At 37.5% G+C, this 12,924-nt stretch overlaps 1 protein-coding gene across 4 annotated transcripts in view; it reads left to right on the top strand.

Moving 5' to 3' along the window:
- The window catches only part of DLGAP1 (DLG associated protein 1), an 889,418-nt gene that overhangs the window by 294,571 nt on the left and 581,923 nt on the right, over positions 1-12,924 (top strand). For 3 of the 4 annotated variants that reach the window (XM_059140358.1, XM_059140355.1, XM_059140357.1), the window contains exon 3: positions 11,672-11,791. The gene's annotated coding sequence lies outside the window, so the exon portion shown is untranslated. The remainder of the gene's footprint in view (positions 1-11,671; positions 11,792-12,924) is intronic. The other variant, XM_059140356.1, reaches the window with a different exon arrangement.

Genomic DNA, 12,924 nt, shown 5'->3' with positions numbered 1-12,924 from the left:
CTTTACATGCCTCCCAGGGAGGGAGAAGTGGGGGATCTGCAGGGACAAAGAGACTTTCTGGGCTGGGCCACTTACTGCCAAGTGTTAGAGTTTTAATGAAGGGAACTTGAATAACAATATCTGAAAAAAGATATAAAAATGGAAAGTAAGTGCGGGGGGAAGGGGGGGAAGGCACAAGGTGCTGAAAACCAAATGAGTGTCCTTCACAGCATTTTCTAGGGATGGCCCTATGTAATTCCCATCCATGATGGGCGTGAAGGAAATAACAGAGGGTCCCTCCCGTGTTTCTGTTCATTGATTTTCTGGAATAGACTGTCTCACCTAATTATCATGACAACTAGCATTATTGCGCTGTATTTTAGCAGACATTATTGTGATGGCATTCCCTATGGGGAGGATAAGCACAATTTAGTTCTACTGAAGTAACCAAAGAAGAAACCAAAGAAATTAAGTTACCACAAATGGCATTATTTGGGTTGTTCTGTACTGTTCATGGCATACTTTCATGTAGGTTAGCTAACCTTCCCAGGTGAAACATGTTTTCTTCACTGGGTCTTGTAAGGGCACCATGAGAGGGGTTTCTGTGTGGCTCAATCAGTTAAGCCTCTGCGTTAACTAACACTTCCACTTTAGTCATGATCCCAAGGTCCTGGGATTGAGCCCATTTAGGCTCCATCTCAGCTTGGAGTCTGCTTCTCCCTCTGCCTCTGCCCTTCCCTTAACTTGAGTTCTCTCTTTCTCTCTCTCTCAAATAAATAAATAAAACCTTAAAGAAAAATAAAGGCACCATCAAGAATGTAGGTATGAATAGTAAAAGTAGTAGTTCACCTAATTATTAACCCTTTAGATTTTTGTCCAACACTTGTCATTCAGAATATTTTCTGAGTGTGAGTTCTTATGAATTTCCCCTCAGAAGTTATGAATGGTGGATATATACATATTAGCAGATGCATCTTTAACAGTTCAGCATTTAAATACGTATATGAGCAAAGATGGTTATAAATGTGTAATGGTAAATCATATTTTGGGTTCTTAGGTCTTCCTATAGCTGGATTTTCATTAAGCAAAGTCTTCAGGAGACATGATATCATCTACATCTACTTGACATACTTATTAAGTGAGAGTCAGAATGAAGCATTTAATATCTTGGACGACACTAAAGCATAGTTTGTTATCAGCTCAAAGCATTTTTAAGTATTTTTTTAAAATGCTGGTTATTGCAGATAATGGTGTGTATTGAAAAATATTATAATTGAAGAATAGGCTTAGTGTAGTACTTTGAACTGCACTGCTCTGTGTTTTCCATTATGAAATAGCTTTAGGGTGACTCTTTCCATTCAGACTAAAAGCAAATGCAGCCAGCCTTTGTGACCAAGAGCTCAATTTCATTACTTCATTATAATAATTATTGACAAGAGGATGCAGATGTATATTGATTTAGAGACAACTTACATTTTATTATTGTTATTTCTCTGTCACTGGATAAGTTGACACAGACTATGGTATGCATCATTTAAAGAAAGACTGGGAAAAGATCAATTTCAGAAAAGTTAACCAGGGTTTGGGAATTTCAGAATATTCATTTAATTATAGTTTTAATTCTTAGCTATAGAGAATGATTTTTAAGTGTCACACAGTAAAAGACAGTTTTTTAAACGTTATGGAATTTGCTTAAAGAAGTTTAAATTGAGGGGAAATCATTCCCCTCATTTACATGACTCATAATATCTCAAGCCTAAGCTGTTGGGAGCCTGGACCTTCCTCACTTTCTCCATCTTTCCATGGGTACCACAAAACCCATGCCACCCCTATTAACAGAATGACTGGGCTTTGATCATATGTATAAACTGGTATATGTAATAATAAGCTCTTCTCTCTATGAGGCATTATAGTTTTGGATCATCCATTTTTAAGCCAGTGATTCTTAAATAGCCAATTTTTTACTAGTGATTAAATTTAAAGTAACTCAAATTCATATGACATTTTTCTCATTTAAAACTTCAGGACATTTTACCATCACAGTGCCAGCTCGTAAAGCTCCACGAAGGTAGCAATTTTTTTGTTTGTTTACTGCATTTTCCCTAGTAACCTAGAGTAATGTCTGGGATACAGTAGCCATCCAATATCTGTTGAAAGTATGAACACTATTTTTTTCTTAAGATTTTATTTATTTGACAAAGAGGGAGCACAAGCAAGGGGAGCAGCAGGCAGAGGGAGGGGAAGAGGGAGAAGCAGGCTCCCCGCCAAGCAAGAAGCCTGATGTAGGACTTGCTTCCGGGACTCCAGGATCATGACCTGAGCTGAAGGCAGACACCTAACCAACTGAGCCACCTACGCATTCCTGAACACGTTTTTTAAGACACTGAAAAAAGGAGCCATTATAGGTAGTCATTGTTGATGGGATGAAGACCTCAGATTTAGTGTCAGGTAATCTAAATAACTGTCCTAGTTTTACTATTGATTTTCTGTGTGATCTCAGGTAGTCTACCAAAACTCTCTGTACTTTTTATCTATGAAATGAAGCAATGAGATTTGATGAATGATGAAATGCAATCCATATTTAAATGTGAGTAATTCAGGGATTCACGTTTAGCAGCATGCAGTTGGGAAGGGGCTGGCTGGAAGCAAAGTTACAGTTTGTGGCCATGGAACCACTGTTGCCAACTGGCATATCAACTTGGAACTGAAACTCTGATCTCTGGCTACTGAAATTTGGCTCCACCATTGAACTCATCCCCAACATCATTATCATCATCATCATCATCATCATAATGCTTTTCTATTCTTTGGCATAGAAAATTTACTTTTAGGAATGAGCAAAATGAGATCTGACACAGAAGAGTGAAATGTAACATAATGATAAAAAGAACTAGACTTAAATTCTGGATCCAAAATTTTCTGAGATTCTAGCCAAGTAATTTAAATCTCTTTGTGTCTCAATTTTGGCATCTGTAAAAGGGGATAATGATAATATCTAAATGAAGCAACTTATTTCAAGTTCCTAGGACGTGGTAAGCTTTGGAAGCCTTAGAGACTAGCTGATATAAATGAATTAGATAGGTGAGGGAAATGAATTCATGAAAAATAAATCTGTGTTTTTGGATTTAAACAACCATGAAGAGATGAGCAAGCTGGAGAGTATAGGGCAGAGACAGACTGCGGGCTATGTCATGGCGCCCCCTACTGACCAGTTATCATAATTTGGTCCATCTCTTATCTCTGCATCTCATTCTTGTCATCTGTAAAATGTTGATGATAATATCATCTACCTCATAGAATTATTGAGAATTTTAAGTGAAGCAATCTTAGAACAATGATGGCATACAGTAAGCACTCAATTAATGTGGCCACTGTTAACTGTGTTTCGTTAAGTTCATCCAGGGGAGTTAGGGCTGGAACTGAAAGAGATGTGGAAGACTCTCAGCCCAATGAGTGAAGAGAACACAGTGTGAATTCACTAGAACCAAATAGGTTAGGATAGTCTACCTTGACTTGAGCTGAGATCAAGAGTATGTTGCTTAACTGACTCAGTCACCCAGGCACACCTCTACTGTAATTTTTTTTTAAGAAAATTATTTTAAAACATATTAGAGCTTTGAGATTATTGGAAAGAAAGGCTATACAGATGCAAGATGTCGAAAGTCCCCACTTTAGTCATTGACAAAAAATAACGTGGTCCCTAGTTTATTCTCTGACAATGAGTCTTCCTTTTAACCAAAAAGATACGCCCAAGAGAACAGGTCTTTTAGTCTCCTGCCACATGAATTAGAAGATATTTCTATATAGTGGTCTCAAAGTTGTAAATAGATTGTCAATCTTTTTGTACCAGGGCAACAGCTGTGATATCTCAATGAGTCACTACCCACCTTCTGTTCATCTGGAAGCCCAAAATCATCTTGTCTGTAGAAAAGTGAGTTGATGTGTGTTGGGGCAGGGCGGGAGGTAATGCCTTAAAATTTCTGCACAGTCTTTTAGCTAAATTCCTGAAACAGCAAATTCACCACAGGCAGACTAATATAAGACAGAATTGGGAAAACAGAGGTCAAATTCACAAAGACAATGAAAGGAAGGCTGTCTCTACTATATGTTTCAAAGTTCATTTCTTTTTAGTGAGCTATAAAGAGACATGAAATAAGCCTATATAGTTCACAATTGCGAAGTCTTTTTTAATTGGGAATACCTTGGTACATAAGACTATAAGATAGCTCATTTAAAAAAATCATGTGTGGTTGTTGAAAAATAGAACATAACCCTTTCTTTCAAGTGCACTGAGGTCTGATGGCCCTCTTACCAGAGAGGAATGGAAGTTTTCTCTTTAGAAGCATTGTTTCTTACACACTAAGGTCATTTAGACTGAACTAAGTGCTTCTTTAAAATCTAAATATCCCCCAGAAGTGTCAGTTGGCTTTATTACTCATACTTTAAAGTATATTACTTTTTTCTCCAACTTTTCTCTCTTCATCAACTGCGGATTTGACCTTGAAGTTAGTGGAATTTCAAATGGAAGATTAAAATTAAATTAAATTAGAAATTAAATCAAAAATTGAGGGACTTCTGAGGTAGGTTAGCTCAAATTAGGAACTTTGGTCAGATGTCCAAGGAGTCATTTGGGAAGGAAGGAGAAGACATTAGGAGATTTGATGAGAACAGAGACTAGATTAATTTAGTTTGTAATTATACTAAGATTTTCAGAAGTAGATTGTCCATTTCCAAGAATCCTATGTATTATATTTAAACTGTAAATAAATAATGCTTGAAGCTGTTTCTAAAGTCTGTGGTAGTTAATTACAACACAGGGTGAATGTTAATGACTACAGATTTAGCAGGGCTCAGAGCAAAATGAAAATGCAGGCCTCTTGTTCAGAAAGCAGGACAGAAGAATTGTTAAATGTATTAAGTATAAAACTACTCTTTTTCTGACATCTCTCTCTCAACTGATCATAGTGGTTTTTATTTACTATTTAATATAGTTCCAAAAAAAGAAAAAAGGTTTAAATTATTAGCGTTCATTTTACTGTTCATCTTTATATTATATTACACAAATATAGTAATATTTAACTTAAATGTAGAATTGCCAAAATTATAGAATTTAAATGTCATAGATCATGTTATTCTTACCAAAACAGCAGCAACACCACACAAACCTTCTCGACCATTTTTATTTCACTTCTTAATATATGCACAGTGTACCAACACACTCTCCCTCTGGCTCATTGATGAGTAAGGAAGGACTACAGCAAAAAGAACTATGGCTTTCCCTTTCTTTCTCTTTTTATGTCTTTATTTTCACCATCAGCAACCCGGTAATTCAAAGGAAGAAATGCAAAAAATAAAGTATCTGATAGGATTTCTTGTGTTGGGGAGGAAAATTTTTTCTTCTTTCTATTCTAAGTTCTTTGGTCTAATAATTAAATCAACATAAGACAGAGTAGCAGGAGAAAAACAAGTTTAATTTCATACAAATAAGAGCCTATAAACATATGAGCCTCAAAGAAGAAACAAAACCAGGCAGCTTTTATATGTTTTAGACAAACAATAAGTTTGTGAAAAATTGACCCAAAAAAGTTCAGGCTTTGAGTAGTAAATTAGTGAAGAAATAACAGGGCTTTGTGATATAGCCTTCTCTGAATCCCCCGTCTCTGATGGTAAGGTCGTCTCTTTACCTCCTGTACGGGACAGGTATCATTCACATGGGAGATTTACTTCCTGCTTTCAGGGGACAGAAGAGCTTCAGAGAGTTCTTCTTGTACTGGCTGCTTCCCAAGTAACTTTAATTCAAGATAATACGCCAAAGTGGCATATTTTGGAGTGGCCATCCTTGAACCCCATCAGTTGTCATCCATGTTTCTTAGAGTTAAATTGCCTTCTTGTGAAGTTCAAAGCAAATTCTGCTTCCATGGAAAGCATGGCCTCTTGGGTTGTCAGCTTCCCCGCTTAGCCATAGACAGAGCATACTTAACCTCACTCATACCAAATCTCACTGAACTCCCAGGAATTGTGGGTCTACCAGAATTCACCATTATATGCACATTATATGCAGATGAGGCCATAAGCGATGGCTGGGGCATGCATGTGGTACAGATACCTCTTCTCACTCACATGTTCCACTACCCCATTGGATTTAACCCACAAAAACACTGGTTGAAATTATAAAAGAATTAAAGCAAGGGGCTATGCTGAGCATGCGCTCCTGGGCAGTTGCCCAGGTTGCAGACTCATGCATCCAGCCCTGCCTTGAAGTTTTGTATAGTTTTGTATTTTTTTTTTAATTACACAAATGACATAATTTGTAAAAGTGGAAAATGACTAGTCCTCCTTTTTTATGTGCACTCACACTGTCTCAGACATATAGAAAGTCAGGATAAATTCAGACCTTGTTCTGAAATTCTTTCTTCATCATCTGTAGGAAGGAGGAGCCCAGGAGGCAGATAGATAGTTTAACTTTGTCTTCAAACAAACACAATGTTTTATGGACTATAACATTTCAGTAAAATGTTAAGATAAGACATGAGACTTCAGAGAAACAATACTACTTATTAGTGAGTGGAAAGACAGCTATACTTAGATTTAGGGGTTATAGGTCTAGTCCTGGCCTTGCTATTGGCTAGCTGTGGCCTCAGGCATGCCACTTCACCTCCTTAGTCCTTAACCTCATCCATAAAAAGGTTCACACTCTGATGGTTTCTAGGTTAAAACTGTTCAACTGAAGACACATTTATAGAGGCAACTGGGTGGCTCAGTGGGTTAAGTGTCTGCCTTTGGTCATGATCCCAGGGTCCTGGGATTGAGCCCCACTTCAGTATCTCTGCTTGGCAGGGAATCTGCTTCTCCCTCTGCCTCTGCCTCGTGTCCTCTCCCTCTCTCACTTTCTGTCAAATAAATAAATAAAATCTTTAAAAATAAAAAAAAAAATGAGGATACATTTATAAATTAGGAAACCTACTTTAAAGATAGCTTTTAGACTTTAGAGAATTCTTTCCAGAATTTTCAGAGGTCCCCAGATGTGCCACATGGGCTTCCTCAGATGTATGCTAGGGCCTGCAGTTTGAATAATCACTTTTCCCACATTTCTGCATCTTCTCTATCCTGAAGAACTGTTAATCATTGTCAAAAATCCAGAGAGATTTGGGAGACATTGAAGGACTTATAAGTCCTTAGATTATTTCAGTCCTGTTTTCATTAGATCTTTTAGCTCATGCCCAAATCAAGATTTACCTTGCTAACTGAAAGTTCCACTTCATGACTTATTGAGTAGTGTTATTAATATTTTATTATAAGATTATTTTGATATATTTTTAAAAGGAGTTCCAAAATATAAAATATAATTTTTATTATGTCTTGTGGAAAATTGACTTTTTTCACAGAAAAATAGTCTCAATGCTATAGCCAATAGAGAACTAAATATTTGGGAATAAAGGTGGGAGACAGAAGGGAATTATAGTATGTTGAGTTCCTGTTATGGACCAGGCATTCTGCTTTCTGTATATTATTTTGTTTAACTCCTTCATAATCACTACGGTAGATGGCAATAAGAATATCAGTCATCATCTATGCTAGACCAGAAAGTCTTCTAGAAGCTTTTAAGACAAACTCCAGCCACACTTCTCTTTCACATTCCAGTACTGCCTGACCAACTACCTGCATGGCAAGCCCACTGGGCATTGACCTTTCAGAATCAATATGGCCAAAGTAAGTTCATCCTCTTTCCCCAAAACCCTTTTTGTAGCCATGGTCCTTCTCATCTCAAATGATGGTGAAGGTTCTCTTCCAGTTTCTTTGGCTGGAGCCTTGGGGCATTCCTTCTCTCCCTCTTTTCTCTCCATGCAGTACGTCTGGAGATCCTGTTGCTCTCACTTCAAAATAAGGGTAGCCTGAATCTGACTGAGCTCCTCACCAGCTCCTCCTGAGTTTGAGCCAACATGGTCTCTCTCTACAAGCTTTCCTACTGCCTCTATCCAGACCTCCCCTGTGGTCTGTTTCCAACCCACGGCCAGGAGGAACCTGTTAGAACATGTCTCATTCTGAGTTCAAACTTCTATAGTGGCCCCCATTTCACACAGAATGAAAGCCAAGAAGCTGAGCCACCCTTGGTCCATCCCTCCCTCTACCTCCCCACAGCATTCTCCACTGCACTGCCTTTTTCTCCTCTACTAATCTCCCCTTTCTTGTTTCACTCCATCCCCACTGATCTCAGAATTCCAAGATCAATCTCACACACTCCCACCTTCCGGCCTTAACCTTGATGGTTCTGTCTGCTTGGAACACCTTCCTCTTGCACATGACTTAGTCCCTCACATCTTCCACGTGTTTGGTTACATATACTTTCTTAGTGAGGTCCCCTCACCTCCTAATGGCTTCCAATCCGTGTCCTCTCAATACCCCTTAACTTGATCTATTTTTCTTATCTTTCTTACATCAGTATCATGTTACATGTTCTAAGATACTCTATGCTTTATTCCTTCAGCATGGTTATTGTTTATTTTACACTTACTCACCTTCACTGAAATGAAATGTTCGTTATTCTAAGCACCAAACATACTGCTTGACACATGATAAATGCTCAAAAAAAATCTTTGCGACGTGAGTGAGTGAGTGAATACACAAATGGTCTCATTTATTCCTCATAATAACCCTGATTAAGGTTTCCTTGCCTCCATTTTAGAATGAGAAAATTGAAACACAAAGAGGCTAGGTAACTTTCACAAACCAGAAGTTCTATAAAAGGAAGAGCTGAGATTAAGAGAGGGCTCTCTGATTTGGACTTTTCCCCCTTATTTATCACACTGTAAAACATGTACTTTATGAAAATATCAGTATTCCATAAAATGTGATGCATTTACAGTCTCTATCTCCCTTTCTCCACACTCTCAGCCAATATTTTTTCAAATGAACCTCTTAAAAGAGTGTAACTAAAGTGACGGGCTTATAAAATAACTTACATGACAAGAGTGATAGGAGATGGATTAGTTAGGACTCTGGCTGCAGAGTCATAGAAGCAAACCACTTGAGCTAGTGTGAGGTAAAAAATTAAAACTAAATGACTTGAAAAATATCAAGTAGAATGTGTCATAAGTCTATATGAGCTCATGAAAGCTACAAGAAAAAATAAAGAAGCAAGAGCAGGAAGCAGATGAGTTTGGAGAGCTCTCACTCCACTTTCCATAAGTGTCTTTTTCACTTTTCTTTTCCACAGATTACCAGTATGTGCTCCCTCTGTCTATAAGGGACAAGGTGACCATGCTCCAGACATAGGTCTTTCACCTAAATGAGACTATAGTCTCCTAGTCCCAGATCAGAAGCTTACCCTAGGTGAGGTCCCCCTCCCTTTCCAAGCAACAATGGCCAGGGATCAGGACTCACTAACAAGTGACAAGGACAGAGGATGTCTTTGGAAGTTGGGGAATGTAGAGAAAGGGGCTGAGTAGACACTCCATGAGCAGATGAATGTAGCACCCATTGGAACCTCGGAAAGCACACTGTGGAATTAAACAGTTTAAGTTCGAATTCCCATTTTGGCTTTTTGTTGATTTTGTTTCTTTGTGTTTACTTTCACTCTTGTTCTTAGGTGTAGGGAGTAAATATTGGTTACTTGGTGATAGGAAAAAGGACGAAGAAAAAGAAAAGAAAAAAAAAAACCCTTGGAGTAAAGGAAAGCAAGAAAATAAAAATAAAATAAAATACTAGAGAATTCAGAAATTCTGCATTCTAACTTCAGTTCTGCAACCAAAGAGTAAATGCCTTGGGCAAGTCATTCCCTGGTCTCAGTTTCCTTATCCGTATAAATAAGAAGATGAGCAAGAATCAGTAGGTTTATAAAACAAACTTGATCAGCAGAATGAACCTGTTCAAAACGCAGATTACCCTGACTCTACTAATGAATATTCTGATTTAATTGATCTTGCATGACGTTCTATAATTTGTATTTTCCAGCAGCTTTCCAGACAATTGTGATGATCAACCATACTTGGGAACCACTAGACTAGATGATATTTGAAACACCTCCCAGTGTTTCAATATTTGTTTACATTAAGATTATCTAACTTACAAAACATTGCAATTGTAATAAAATTGATTGCTTATTGTATATCTGGGTGTGTTTGTGAGAAATTCCATAATCTTTTCATTTTGTTTCTGTAGAAAATTAACAATATCCAGCACAAAATAGATTCTCAATAAATAATATGAACAAATAAATAGTTCTCTGTTTTAAAAATCAAAAGTTTTTTGTTATTTCTTTAAGTAATCTACTTCTCATACATGTAGGGGAAAAAATCAGAATTCATTCAGTTTACCAGGATATTAAAAAATATTTAATAAAACAATCATATATAAACCAGGGCTCATACCTAAAAGCTCTTGATAATAGAGTTTCATTTTTGTCTTTTGTAATGTGGATAAAGAGATATATATATAAATGTAATATCCCCAACATGTTTTATGTGCTATGAAAATGCATATTGTTGTGTTATTGTAGTTCTTCCATTTTACCACCCATAGCTTCTTATTCTCAACCTATCAACTTTGCCAGAGTCAAAATATTGCTCAGACAAGTTCTGCAGAGAATTTTATTAGCCCTGATCTTTTTGAATGCCAGGTATCCTTTTTGGAAACAAATACAGTGTTATGGGTTTCTAAAGGGGTTGAACTCAAGGCAGGGATTCTGGAATGTCATTCTGCCTTTGTGCCTATTAGCTGAATAAAAGTGGGCAAAACACATCATCCCTTTGGGTCTCCAATTCCTCTTCTGTGAAATGAATTCCATATTCATTCAGGCACTGTAATTTCTAAAAATAATTAGGAGGTAAGAAAAATTACTCACACCAGTGTCCTTAATTCTGAATGTTACTCTAACTCTGCTTAATACTTAGATCTACTGTTTTTCTCATCCCCTATCGATGCTCTTTTAATATGCTACCTAGGGCCACAAAATGATATTGCTTAAGCAGAATTCTGCTGATACCTACACTTTCCAACACCAGATAATTTTTGTGTGTGACACAAGTCCCTTTCCATGTGAACTTTCAGAAGAGAAAAATCACAGCTCAGCAAAAAACATGTGATAGGATTGGAAAAGTTACCTCCCATGACTCTGGGCCTAGTTACAATTCCATGTTGTCACTTTCTTCAGAAAGCATCAATAATGAAGGGTTATGGTTTGTTTTGAACATCAGCAAGCCTCTGGTACTGTGCTTGGGAAGATTGTGCCCTGATTTGTGTCCTCCTGTGATGGTAGAAAAACCACCCGGTGAAGAATGATACCTTTCAGCCCTTTATTTACAACTGCTTAGTTGCAGTGATGATAAAAGAATGAATGACAGGAAATGGATACTGTCTTGTGTGTGGAGTGTATACTACAAAATCAAAACACCATGCATGAGTTTTATTGATTTTTAAAGAAGATAAAATCATTACTATTACAAAAGTATATGTAGAATATCAAACCTATTTATTGTGATGACATTACTTTTCTTGTGGTAGGTTTTATTTTCTGGAAAGCATAAAAATATAAAATGTAACATATGCAAGAACACATTCATGTAAATTTTCTATGGAACTCCCTTCTCACATCACTGAATTTAATGTTTGTCAGAGTAGTTCCTAAGAGATCTTAAGTATCTTTTTCTTTCAGGCTAGTTTTTACATCTAATTATTATGTTTTGTTATGTTTCAGAACAGCTGAGCATCACATACCAAGAGTGACACCCAGTTTAAAAAAAAAGAAAAAAAGGCTGCAAGGTTTGGATCTTTTCCTGCCTTAAAAGCAAGAAAAATGGAAAATTGATCATCAAAGGTAAAATTGTGTCATTTCTCCTTATATAACACAACCCTACAGCTTCTTTTCCAGCTATGTTATGCAAAACAATTTCTTTTTTTTATAGCATGGTATATTCAAGTATAAATATTTCTGGCTTGTAATTCCAGTCATATTAAGAGGCTGCTGAGTTTAGTCTGTGAGTTTTAACTCCCTAGTTGCTTGTTACAGAATGTGGATGAGATGCGTTTTATATGCTCAATCTGAATTCTTGCTATTAGCCTAGAATGGCAGATGAGGCAAATGCCATTTTCCTGACTGTGGACCAAAATAGTATACTTTACGGTAAGCATAGAATTATGAAAGTGGATGGCATTGCATCAGTTTTAAATTTTTTTTTGTGTTGAACAGGTTTGAACTTATCTGGGGAATGTGTTCAGCAAGATCTACATGCTTTAAGATAGGCAGAGGAAATGCAATGCTGTGATCTCCACTCCTTTCCTATCATTATGGAGTTTTGAGAAGGGAAAAATGGAGGGTCTTAATGATGTCCAAGTCTGAAACCCCACATATGGGGTGTCTGATCAGAAGGGGGTTAATATTGCTCAATATATGAATAAGCTGTCATCTTTCTTGGGGTCGCTTGCTTGAGACAATGATTTGGGTGTGGTTTTTAACTGGGTGGGAGCGTGAACTGGGGAAGAAGTCACGTGCAAAATAAGGGGGGGAGTAGACAAGTCCTCGGTGTGGACTATAGGAGCGCGATTCCCTGGGATCTAGAGGAGAGTGGGAGACTTCCCAGAATTTCTGCCTGTAAGACATGTGGCAAGAGGTTTATCTACTGGCTTTCCCCTGTTGGATTGCCCCCCAGGGGCACTGATTTCCCCCTGTAATGAATGCTGGGTTGTTCTGGCCCTGCATGGGGCTGGAAGACACTCAGTGGTCACTTGGGGCTGGACACTAGAAAGGTGAAGAGAACCCAAGTTGGTACAGAACCGTCTGTCTGTGCTGATGTGGCTGAAACCACAGGTAGACCAAGGGGCGTGATGCAGGGAACCAGAGGCATCTCTTATACATTCTTTTACTTTATTTTAAATCCTAAAATAAATCACATCTTCCTCCTCAATGAACTGTCTCCGGGAGGAAAATGTTTTCTTTTAAAGACACCGAAA

Source organism: Mustela lutreola, chromosome 11 (assembly GCF_030435805.1).
Source record: "Mustela lutreola isolate mMusLut2 chromosome 11, mMusLut2.pri, whole genome shotgun sequence".
NCBI classification, from domain to species: domain Eukaryota; kingdom Metazoa; phylum Chordata; class Mammalia; order Carnivora; family Mustelidae; genus Mustela; species Mustela lutreola.
The sequence above is the reverse complement of the archived record's forward strand: the minus strand, read 5'-3'. Positions and strand labels throughout refer to the sequence as shown.